The sequence below is a fragment of the Bufo bufo genome, chromosome 1 (genome assembly GCF_905171765.1).
Source record: "Bufo bufo chromosome 1, aBufBuf1.1, whole genome shotgun sequence".
Classification (NCBI taxonomy): Eukaryota; Metazoa; Chordata; class Amphibia; order Anura; family Bufonidae; genus Bufo; species Bufo bufo.
In genome coordinates, this window is record NC_053389.1 from 817,011,232 (window position 1) to 817,023,666 (window position 12,435).

Here is a 12,435-nt window from a genome sequence, read left to right on the forward strand (position 1 = left end):
ATAGACCACCTGGTCAAATTAAAGAACTAGATGATCTACTAGTTGAAGAAATAGCTAAAATGACAATGAAAGGAGAAGTTATCATTATGGGAGATTTCAATCTTCCAGATATAAACTGGAAAACCAAAATAGCAAGTTCTACCAGGAGTACAGATATTCTAAATTCCCTACTGGGGTTATCTCTACAACAAGTGGTTGAGGAGCCAACCCGGAGGGAGGCCATTTTGGATTTGGTATTCACAAATGGGGATTCGGTATATGATGTCATTGTAGGCGAAACCTTGGGATCTAGTGATCACCAGTCAGTGTGGTTTAATATAAGAACTGTGAAAGAGTCCCACCACACAAAAACAAAAGTTTTAGATTTTAGAAAAACAGACTTTTCAAAAATGAAATTAGTCATAAATGAGTCCTTATCAGACTGGAACGGATTACATGGAGTCCAGGAGAAATGGGACTACTTAAAAGGTGCATTATTGAAGGCAACAGAAAATTGCATTAGACTTGTCAGTAAAAGCAAAAAAAAGGAAGAGACCACTGTGGTACTCAGCAGAAGTGGCCCAAATCATTAAAAATAAAAAGCTAGCATTTTGTAATTATAAAAAAACCCAGAGCAATGAAGATAAGGAAATCTACAAGATTAGGCAGAGAGAGGCCAAGCAAGTTATAAGAACTTCTAAAGCGCAGGCAGAAGAAAAACTAGCTCAGTCTATGAAAAAAGGGGATAAGACATTCTTCAGATATATAAATGAAAAAAGGAAATTAAAACAAGGAATAACTAAATTAAAAACAAAGGACGGAAGGTATGTAGAAGAGAATAAAGGGCTAGCCGACTGCCTTAATGAATACTTCTTTTCAGTTTTTACAAAAGAAAAAGGAGAAGGACCTCCACTAGAAAGGATGACTAATAAATCATTTGATGCATGTATCTTTACAGAGGAAGATGTTCTAAGTTTGCTGTCTAAGGTGAAGACAAAAAAGTCACAGGGGCCTGATGAAATTCACCCAAAATTATTAAAAGAGCTTAGTGGTGAGCTGGCAAAACCGCTAACAGATTTATTTAACCAATCATTAGTAACAGGAGTCGTCCCGGAAGATTGGAAATTGGCAAATGTCGTGCCCATTCACAAGAAAGGTAGTAGGGAGGAATCGAGCAACTATAGACCAGTGAGTCTGACATCAAAAGTAGGCAAATTAATGGAAACCCCATTAAAGGAGAGGATTGTGGAATATCTAAAATCCCATGGATTGCAAGATGAAAAACAACATGGGTTTACTTCAGGGAGATCATGTCAAACAAATCTTATAGATTTTTTTGACTGGGTGACTAAAATAATAGACGGTGGAGGTGCAGTAGACATCGCATATCTAGATTTTAGTAAGGCTTTTGACACTGTCCCACATAGAAGACTTATCAATAAACTGCAGTCATTGAGCATGGACTCCCATATTGTTGAGTGGATTAGGCAGTGGCTGAATGACAGACAACAGAGGGTTGTAGTCAATGGAGAACATTCAAAACAAGGTCATGTTACCAGTGGGGTTCCACAGGGATCTGTACTGGGACCAATTTTGTTTAATATCTTCATAAGTGATATTGCAAAAGGCCTCGATGGGAAGGTGTGTCTTTTTGCTGATGACACAAAGATATGTAACAGGGTTGATGTTCCTGGAGGGAAACGCCAAATGGAAAAGGATTTAGGAAAACTAGAAGAATGGTCAGAACACTGGCAACTGAAATTTAATGTGGATAAGTGCAAGATAATGCACCTGGGGCGTAAAAACCCAAGGGCAGAATATAGAATATTTGACACAGTCCTGACCTCAGTATCTGAGGAAAGGGATTTAGGAGTAATTATTTCAGAAGACTTAAAGGTGGGAAGACAATGTAATAGAGCAGCACGAAATGCCAGCAGAATGCTTGGATGTATAGGGAGAAGTATAAGCAGTAGAAAGAGTGAAGTGCTTATGCCGCTGTACAGAACACTGGTGAGACCTCACTTGGAGTATTGTGCGCAGTACTGGAGGCCATATCTCCAGAAGGATATAGATACTCTAGAGAGAGTTCAGAGAAGAGCTACTAAACTAGTACATGGATTGCAGGATAAAACTTACCAGGAAAGGTTAAAGGACCTTAACATGTATAGCTTGGAAGAAAGAAGAGACAGAGGGGATATGATAGAAACTTTTAAATACATAAAGGGAATCAACTCGGTAAAGGAGGAGAGCATATTTAAAAGAAGAAAAACTACCACAAGAGGACACAGATTTAAATTAGAGGGGCAAAGGTTTAAAAGTAATATTAGGAAGTATTACTTTACTGAGAGAGTAGTGGATGCATGGAATAGCCTTCCTGCAGAAGTGGTAGCTGCAAATACAGTAAAGGGGTTTAAGCGTGCATGGGATAGGCATATGGCTATCCTTCATATAAGATAGGGCCAGGGGCTATCCATAGTATTCAGATATATTGGGCAGACTAGATGGGCCAAATGGTTCTTATCTGCCGACACATTCTATGTTTCTATGTTTCTATATAACGTTTGTGCATCATAAATATCAGTGACATTCAGTTTAATTTTTTCGCCACTGGTGACAGCGACATTACCTGCGCTACATCTCCTGTGTAGAGTTGAGCAGACACCTGGATGTTCGGGTTCGACGGGTTCGGCTGAACTTCACAAAAAAGTTTGCGTTCGGGACCCGAACTTGACCCTGAACCCAAACCCTATTGAAGTCAATGGGGACCCGAACTTTGGAGCACTAAAATGGCTGTAAAAATGTCATGGAAAGGGCTAGAGGCATCAAAATGTGGTTAAGAGCATGGCTTTGCAAACAAATGTAAATAGGGAAATGACTTCAAATAACATAAAATACGTAAAAATAAAAAATAATAATCTTGATCTAGGAGAAGGAGGTCCATATGGAGTAGGAGGTTGAGGAGGTGGAGGATGTGGTGGTGTAGGTGGAAGCGGCAGTGGAGGAGGAGGAGGAAGTAGCCACCACTGGTTTTTTTTTTTTTTTTTTTTTTTTTGTTCAAATTTTGGTAGACCCCAAAACATTGGGAAATATAAAAAATAAAACAAAGAGAAAGTGCGCTGGAGTACAATAATGGATGGGTGAGGCCGGTACACATGTCGAATCTCCACAAGATATGGAAAAGTTATGTGGGATCCCTCCCTGGTTCATTTTAATGAACATGAGCTTGTCCACATTTTCTGTGGACAGGCGGCTGCGCTTGTATGTGATAATCCCCTCATGCCGTGCTAAACAAACGTTTAGACAATACACTGGCTGCAGGGCAGGCCAGCACCTCCAAGGCATAAATGGCAAACTCAGGGCATGTGCCTAATTTGGAGACCCAGAAGTTGAAAGGGGCAGACCAATCAGTCAGTACATGTAAGCTTGTGCACACATACTGCTCAACCATGTTGCACGTCCTGTGACGGCCTTGATCAAATTGGATATCTTCCCTATCAACTTTCGATGTTCTTTTATGCGCCTACCATGGTGATCACGGGTAGCGGGGAATCAGTGTTCCACGCCGGAGAGGTAGCGTGAGTAAGGGATACCACATCAAAGGGAGGTCAATGGCTGAAATATGATCGAGCGGAAATGTGGGACAAGTTATTAAAGCGAAAGGATTGAATGAAAGAAGGGGGCACGCGTCAAGAATTTTAGAAATTTAAGTTGTCCCTGTCACCTTTGCAGAGCAGGGGTTTTTCATCAGCAAAAATGGGTTAATGTCACCCACCAATAGAACAGACGATTTTTAAAAAAATTTTGGTCCCTGTCAACTATACAGAGCAGGGGTTTATTCACGGCAAAAATGGTAAAGTGTCACCCAAGAATGTAACAGACGATTTTGCACCCTGCTCCCTCTTTTGCTGTGCTGGTGCCTCTTTGCGACCACCACCTCTTCCTCCGAACTGCACACGTAACTCGCATGACCTTAATTCCATGTGGGGTCTAGTACCTCATCATCCTCCACATCATCTTCCACCCAATCTTTTCCCCTGCCCTCCTTGTCCGTCTGCTGACTGCAGAAAATAGCAGCAGTTGGCACCTATGTTTCGTCATCATCAGAGACGTGCTGTGGTGGTCTTCCCATGTCCTCATCCTGAAACATAAGTGGTTGGGGATCATTGCACTCAATCCCTTCGACTTCTGGGGCAGGGCTATGTGGATGGCTCACAGAAACCCTGCTAGCAGAGTCATCAAAAACCATAAGAGACAGCTGCATGACTTGGGACTCAGAATGGTTGCCTGATTTGCAAGGGGGTGAGTTGAAAGACAGATGGCCATGGGCTGTAGGTGCCAACTCTGATCTTTCAGCAGGAGACTGGGTGGGAGACAATGTGAAGAAACTGGAGGCGCTGTCAGCAACCCAATCTACTATCACCTGTACTTGTTCTGGTCTCACAATTCGTACTGTCCTAAATGCAGTGTAGGCCGCAAATGTACTCTCTAGCACAAAAGATGAGCATTTGTCACCCAGCAATGTAACAGACGACTTAGTGAAATGTATTTCCCTGTCCACTATGTAGAGCAGGGGTATATAACAGCCAGAAATGTGGGAATTTCACCCCACAATGTAACAGACAAATTAGTGAAATGTATTTTCGTGTACACTATGTAGAGCAGGGGTATATCAAAGCCGAAAATTTTTGAATTTCGTCCGACAATGTAACAGACATATTAGTGAAATGTATTTCCCTGTCCACTATGTAGAGAAGGGGTATATCACAGCCAAAATAGTAATCGCTCATGTATGCCTGGCTGCCCAGAGGCAACGACAAGCTGTCCTCTGTGGGAGGTGTTTTGTCTGTGTCCTCTGTATCCCCCCAGCCACGTACCAGTGATGGCCATGAGCTGGTTAGCTTGCCACCCTGCTGTGAGCACGGTTCCTTCTCCTCCATCTCCTCCTCCTCAACCCTCACCTTGTCATCCTCCAGAACTGTGCCCTGGCTGGAAAATTGTGTACCTAGCGTATGTTGGTGCAGGAACCCACCCTCTGAGCCACTTGTGAATGATTGACCTGAAACCCTTGGAAATGGTCCCTCTTCCTCCTCCTCCTGTTCCACATCCTCTTCCATCATCGCCCAAAGCATTTTTTCAAGGAGGCATAGAATTGGGATAGTAACACTGAGAAAGGGGTATATCACAGCCAAAAATTGGGGAATTTCACCCAACAATGTAACAGACGAATTAGTGAAATGTATTTCCCTGTCCACTATGTAGTACAGGGGTATATCACAGCCAGAAATTTGGGAATTTCACACGACAATGTAACAGACAAATTAGTAAAATGTATTTCCCTGTCCACTATGTAGAGCAGGGGTATATAACAGCCAACACTTAGTGAAATCACTTAAAATAACATACAATACTTAAAAATAAAAAATAATAACCCTAATCTAGGAGGTGGAGGTCTATATGGAGTAGGAGGTTGAGGAGGCGGTGGACATAGTGGTGTAGGTGGAAAATGCGGTGGAGGAGGAGGTAGCCAACACTGGTTTTTGGATTTAATTTTTAATTTTTAGTTGTTTAAATTAGGGTACACCCCAAAACAGTGGGAAATATCAAAAACACAATGAGAGTGTGCTGGAGTATAACAATGGCTATTCTGCACAAGGTATGGACAAGTCCTGTGGGATCCATGCCTGGTTTATTTTAATGAACGTGAGCTTGTCCACATGGGCTGTGGACAGGCGGCTGCGCTTGTCTGTGATGACGCCCCCTGCCGTGCTAAACACACATTCAGACAATACACTGGCTGCAGGGCAGGCCAGCACCTCCAAGGCATAAAAGGCAAGATCAGGCCATGTGCCCAATTTGGAGACCCAGAAGTTGAAGGGGGCAGACCCGTCATACAGTACGTGTAGGCATGTGCACTCATACTGCTCCACCATGTTAGTGAAATGCTGCCTCCTGCTAAGACGTTCCATATCAGCTAATGGTGCTGGTTGTTGTGGCGTGCTGACAAAGCTTTTCCACATTTCGGCCATGCTAACCCTGCCTTCAGAGGTGCTGACGGTGCCCCAGCTGTGTTGGTGACCTCTTCCTCCTCCTCTGCCTTCGCCTTGTGCTTCCACTGTGCCCCCGCTGTCAGGTGGGAATGCCACCAGCAGCGAGTCTACCAGCGTGCTCTTGTACTCGCGCATCTTACGATCACGCTCCAGTGACAGAATTAAGGACGGTACGTTGTCCTTGTAACGGGGATCCAGCAGCGTGGCCACCCAGTAATCCGCACAAGTTAGAATGTGGCCAACTCGCCGGTCGTTGCGGAGACACTGCAGCATGTAATCGCTCATGTATGCCTGGCTGCCCGGAGGCAACGACAAGCTGTCCTCTGTGGGAGGTGTTTTGTCTGTGTCCTCTGTATCCCCCCAGCCACGTACCAGTGATGGCCATGAGCTGGTTTGTTTGCCACCCTGCTGTGAGCACGGTTCCTTCTCCTCCATCTCCTCCTCCTCAACCCTCACCTTGTCATCCTCCAGAACTGTGCCCTGGCTGGAAAATTGTGTACCTAGCGTATGTTGGTGCAGGAAACCACCCTCTGAGCCACTTGTGAATGATTGACCTGAAACCCTTGGAAATGGTCCCTCTTCCTCCTCCTCCTGTTCCACATCCTCTTCCATCATCGCCCAAAGCATTTTTTCAAGGAGGCATAGAAGTGGGATAGTAACACTAAGAACGGCGTCATTGGCACTGGCCATGTTGGTGGAATACTCGAAACAGCGCAACAAGGAACACAGGTCTCGCATGGAGGCCCAGTCATTGGTGGTGAAATGGTGCTGTTCCGCTGAGCGACTCACCCGTGTGTACTGCAGCTGAAACTCCACTATCTCCTGCTGCTGCTCGCACAGTCTGGCCAGCATGTGCAAGGTGGAGTTCCACCTTGTGGGCATGTCGCATATGAGGCAGTGAGCGGGAAGGTAGAAGTTACGCTGCAACGCTGACAGGCGAGCAGCAGAACGGTAAGAGTGCATAAAGCGCACACAGACGGCCCGCACTTTGTACAGCATCTCTGACATATCAGGGTAATGTTTAATCAATTTCTGCACCACCAAATTCAGCACATGCGCCAGTCAAGGGATGTGCGTTAAACCGGCTAGGCCCATTATCACACACCACCAGGCCGGGCTTGAGGCTCACTGGCAAAAACCACTCATCGGTCTGTTGTTCCATGCCCGTCCACAGCTCCTGTGCGGTGTGGGGTTTGTCCCCAAAACAGTTAAGTTTTAAAGCCGTCTGCTGTCGTTTACCCCTGGCTATTCTGAAGTTGGTGGTGAAGGTGTTACGCTGACCGGAAGAGGAGGCGGTAAAGGATGAGGAAGCGGAGTAGGAGGAGGAAGCAACAAACTGAAGCACCCTGCAATCCTCGATGGTGGAAGGACATGCGCCAAACTGTTATCGGCCTCAGGCCCAGCCGCCACTGCATTTACCCAGTGTGCTGTTAGGGAGATATAACGTCCCTGACCGTGCTTACTGGTCCACGTATCCGTAGATAGGTGGACCTTGCCACAGATGGCGTTGCGCAGTGCACACCTGATTTTGTCCCCCACTTGGTTGTGCAGGGAAGGGATGGCTCGCCTGGAAAAATAGTGGTGGCTGTGCACGACGTACTGTGGGACAGCCACCGCCATAAGGCTTTTAAAAATCTACGTCTCCACCAGACGGAATTACAGCATTTCAAAGGCCAGTAATTTTTAAATGCTGGCATTCAGTGCCAGGGATAGCGGGTGGGTAGGGGGGTACTTCCTCTTCCACTTCAGTGTTTGGGAGATAGACAGCTGAACGCTTCCATTGGACATTGTGTAAATGCTTGGTGACCCAGGTGGTGGTGTTGCTGGCATATCATCTGTTTGTGGGGTTGCAGGTGCCACTGTCACTCCAGAGGGGGATGAAGAGGCCGAGACTGCAGCAGAAGAGGAAGCAGGAGCAGCCAGAGACCTTTCTTGGTTTTTGAGGTGTCTACTCCACTGCAGCTAGTTCTTTGCACTTAGATGCCTGATCATGCAGGTTGTGCTCAGGTTTAGAACGTTTATGCCTCGCTTCAGGCTCTGATTGCACAGCGTGCAAACCACTTGTGTCTTGTCGTCAGCACATTGTCTGAAGAACTGCCACGCCAGGGAACTCCTTGGAGCTGGCTTTGGTGTGCTTGGTCCCTTGGTGCGATGGGCAGTAGCAGGCGTACTGTCTAGGGGACGGCCTCTCCGCTTTTGCATCCTGCTCCCTCTTCTGCTGTGCTGGTGGCTCTGCGCGACCACCGTCTCTTACTCCAAACTAGACAGGTTACTCGCATGACCTTGATTCCATGTGGGGTCGAGGACCTCATCGTCCTCCACATCATCTTCCACCCAGTCTTCACCCCTGCTCTCCTTGTCGGTCTGCACACTGTAGAAAGCCACAGCAGTTGGCACCTGTTTTTCATCATCATCCGAGACGTGCTGCGGTGGTCCTCCCATGTACTCATCCTTAAACATAAGTGGTTCGGCATCGGTGCACTCAATTTCTTCCATTTCTGGGGAAGAACTATGTGGATGGCCCTGGGAAACGCTGCTAGCAGAGTCATCAAAAAGCAGAAGAGACTGCTGCATGACTTGGGGCTCAGACTGCTTGGCTGATTTGCAAGGGGGTGAGGTGAAATATTAATGGACATTAACTGTAGGTGCTAACTCTGATCTTTCAGCAGGGGACTGAGTGGGAGACAATGTGAATGAACTGAAGGCACTGTCAGCAACCCAATCTACTATCGCCTTTACTTGTTCTGGCCTCACCATTCGTAGAGCCGCATTTGGCCCTACCAAATAACGCTGAAGGTTCTGTCGCCTACTCGCACCTGAAGAAGGTGTTTCACTTGTCGTGTAGCTGGCACAGATCGACCACGTCCTCTCCCTGCAACAGGAGCTCCACCAGCAGCAACACGACCGGGGCTATGTCCCTTATTTGACACTCTGCTCATTCTTTGCGTTCACCCACCAAACTAACAGATGGTTTGTGTCAGGCGACAATGTAACCGCCAATAGTCAACAATTAAGTTCACTGAGAGTAAGGCAGTGCCGGTGTCATACAGAGGAAAAAATTTCCAGAGGTCAGACAACATCGTGACAGGCAAATTTTATACAATTGTATACACTGCGTGCATAATTATTAGGCAAATGAGTATTTTGACCACATCATCCTCTTTATGCATGTTGTCTTACTCCAAGCTGTATAGGCTCGAAAGCCTACTACCAATTAAGCATATTAGGTGATGTGCATCTCTGTAATGAGAAGGGGTGTGGTCTAATGACATCAACACCCTATATTAGGTGTGCATAATTATTAGGCAACTTCCTCTCCTTTGGCAAAATGGGTCAAAAGAAGGACTTGACAGGCTCAGAAAAGTCAAAAATAGTGAGATATCTTGCAGAGGGATGCAGCACTCTTAAAATTGCAAAGCTTCTGAAGCGTGACCATCGAACAATCAAGCGTTTCATTCAAAATAGTCAACAGGGTCGCAAGAAGCGTGTGGAAAAACCAAGGCGCAAAATAACTGCCCATGAACTGAGAAAAGTCAAGCGTGCAGCTGCCAAGATGCCACTTGCCACCAGTTTGGCCATATTTCAGAGCTGCAACATCACTGGAGTGCCCAAAAGCACAAGGTGTGCAATACTCAGAGACATGGCCAAGGTAAGAAAGGCTGAAAGACGACCACCACTGAACAAGACACACAAGCTGAAACGTCAAGACTGCGCCAAGAAATATCTCAAGACTGATTTTTCTAAGGTTTTATGGACTGATGAAATGAGAGTGAGTCTTGATGGGCCAGATGGATGGGCCTGTGGCTGGATTGGTAAAGGGCAGAGAGCTCCAGTCCGACTCAGACGCCAGCAAGGTGGAGTAATGGTTTGGGCTGGTATCATCAAAGATGAGCTTGTGGGGCCTTTTTGGGTTGAGGATGGAGTCAAGCTCAACTCCCAGTCCTACTGCCAGTTTCTGGTAGACACCTTCTTCAAGCAGTGGTACAGGAAGAAGTCTGCATCCTTCAAGAAAAACATGATTTTCATGCAGGACAATGCTCCATCACACACGTCCAAGTACTCCACAGCGTGGCTGGCAAGAAAGGGTATAAAAGAAGAAAATCTAATGACATGGCCTCCTTGTTCACCTGATCTGAACCCCATTGAGAACCTGTGGTCCATCATCAAATGTGAGATTTACAAGGAGGGAAAACAGTACACCTCTCTGAACAGTGTCTGGGAGGCTGTGGTTGCTGCTGCACGCAATGTTGATGGTGAACAGATCAAAACACTGACAGAATCCATGGATGGCAGGCTTTTGAGTGTCCTTGCAAAGAAAGGTGGCTATATTGATCATTGATTTGTTTTTGTTTTGTTTTTGAATGTCAGAAATGTATATTTGTGAATGTTGAGATGTTATATTGGTTTCACTGGTAAAAATAAATAATTGAAATGGGTATATATTTGTTTTTTGTTAAGTTGCCTAATAATTATGCACAGTAATAGTCACCTGCGCACACACAGATATCCCCTAAAATAGCTAAAACTAAAAACAAACTAAAAACTACTTCCAAAAATATTCAGCTTTGATATTAATGAGTTTTTTGGGTTCATTGAGAACATGGTTGTTGTTCAATAATAAAATTAATCCTCAAAAATACAACTTGCCTAATAATTCTGCACTCCCTGTACAGCTACTTCATGGTCACAGTAATTTGTGATCCAACAAATGTTAATTTGTCATCCAACAATGCAACTGCAGTATTGACAGATTGTATTGGACTGTCAGAAATGCAGCAAAGGCCCCAAATGTAGTATCCTGCACAAAATGGGTGTTTTTTTAAACCTTGAATATAACAGCAGTATCTAACGCTTGTACTGGACTGTCAGAAATGCAGCAAAGGCCCCAGATATAGTGTCTTTCACAAAATGGGTGTTTTTTTTAAACCCAGAATACAATTGCAGTATTTAAAGCTTGTATTTGACTGTGACAAATGCAGCAAAGGGCCCGGATGTAGGGTCTTGCACAAAATGGGTGTATTTTTTAAACCTAGAACATAACAGCAGTATTTAAAGCTTGTATTTGACTGTCACAAATGCAGGAAAGGCCCCAAATGTAGTGTCTTGCACAATAGGTGTGATATATAGACCACCTAGCCAAGTCAAATAATTAGATGATCTACTACAGTAGGTGAACCCGATTTTGTGTCAATCTCGCTCTCTTTCTCGGCGAGATTGAGCACATACGAGCCCCATCGCGGGAGCCAGCGCCGAGCTGGCTTGCCGCGATGGAGACAGAGCCGTCATAGAAGCGACGGGAGATCCGACTTGGATTCCCGCCAATTCTACACGTGTGCGGCGTTTGTTATGAATCCTGAGAGGGAAGTCCCCGCCGGATTTTAAATAAAAATCCGGCCTGGGTCCCGCCCTCAGGAGCATACCGGGCCCTTAGGTCTGTTATGGGTTGTAAGGAGAGCCCCCCCTACGCCGAAAAAAACGGCGTAGGGGGTCCCCCTACAATCCATACCAGACCCGTATCCAAAGCACGCTACCCGGCCAGCCAGGAAGGGAGTGGGGACGAGCGAGCGCCCCCCCCCCCCTCCTGAGCCGTACCAGGCTGCATGCCCTCAACATGGGGGGGTTGGGTGCTCTGGGGCAGGGGGCGCACTGCGGCCCCCCACCTCAGAGCACCCTGTCCCCATGTTGATGAGGACAGGGCCCCTTCCCGACAACCCTGGCCGTTGGTTGTCGGGGTATGCGGGCGGGAGGCTTATCGGAATCTGGGAGCCCCCTTTAATAAGGGAGCCCCCAGATACCGGCCCCCCACCCTAAGTGAATGAGTATGGGGTACATCGTACCCCTACCCATTCACCTGCAAGAAAAGTGGTAAAAACACAAATAAACCACACAGTGTATTAAAATATTTTATTTTTCTGCTCCGGAGGCCGCCCCCTGTCTTCTTTATTAGCTCTTTTACCAGGGGGGGCTCTTCTTCTTCCGCTATCCCGACGGGTCTTCTCCGCTATCCGGGGGGTCTTCTCAACTCTCCGGGGTTCTCCTTCTGTCTTCTCCGCTATCCGGGGGGTCTTCTCAACTCTCCGGGGTTCTCCTTCTGTCTTCTCCGCTATCCGGGGGGTCTTCTCAACTCTCCGGGGTTCTCCTTCTGTTTTCGCCTCTCTCTGTTGTTGACTCGGCGCACCCCGGTTCTTCGTCTCGCGAGACGTCTCGCGAGACGAAGAATCGGGGTGCGCCGAGTCTCGCGAGACGAAGAACAGGGGTGCGCCGAGTCAACAACGGAGAGCGGCGAAGACAGAAGGAGAACCCCGGAGAGTTGAGAAGACCCCCCGGATAGCGGAGAAGACAGAAGGAGAACCCCGGAGAGTTGAGAAGACCCCCCGGATAGCGGAGAAGACCCGTCGGGATAGCGGAA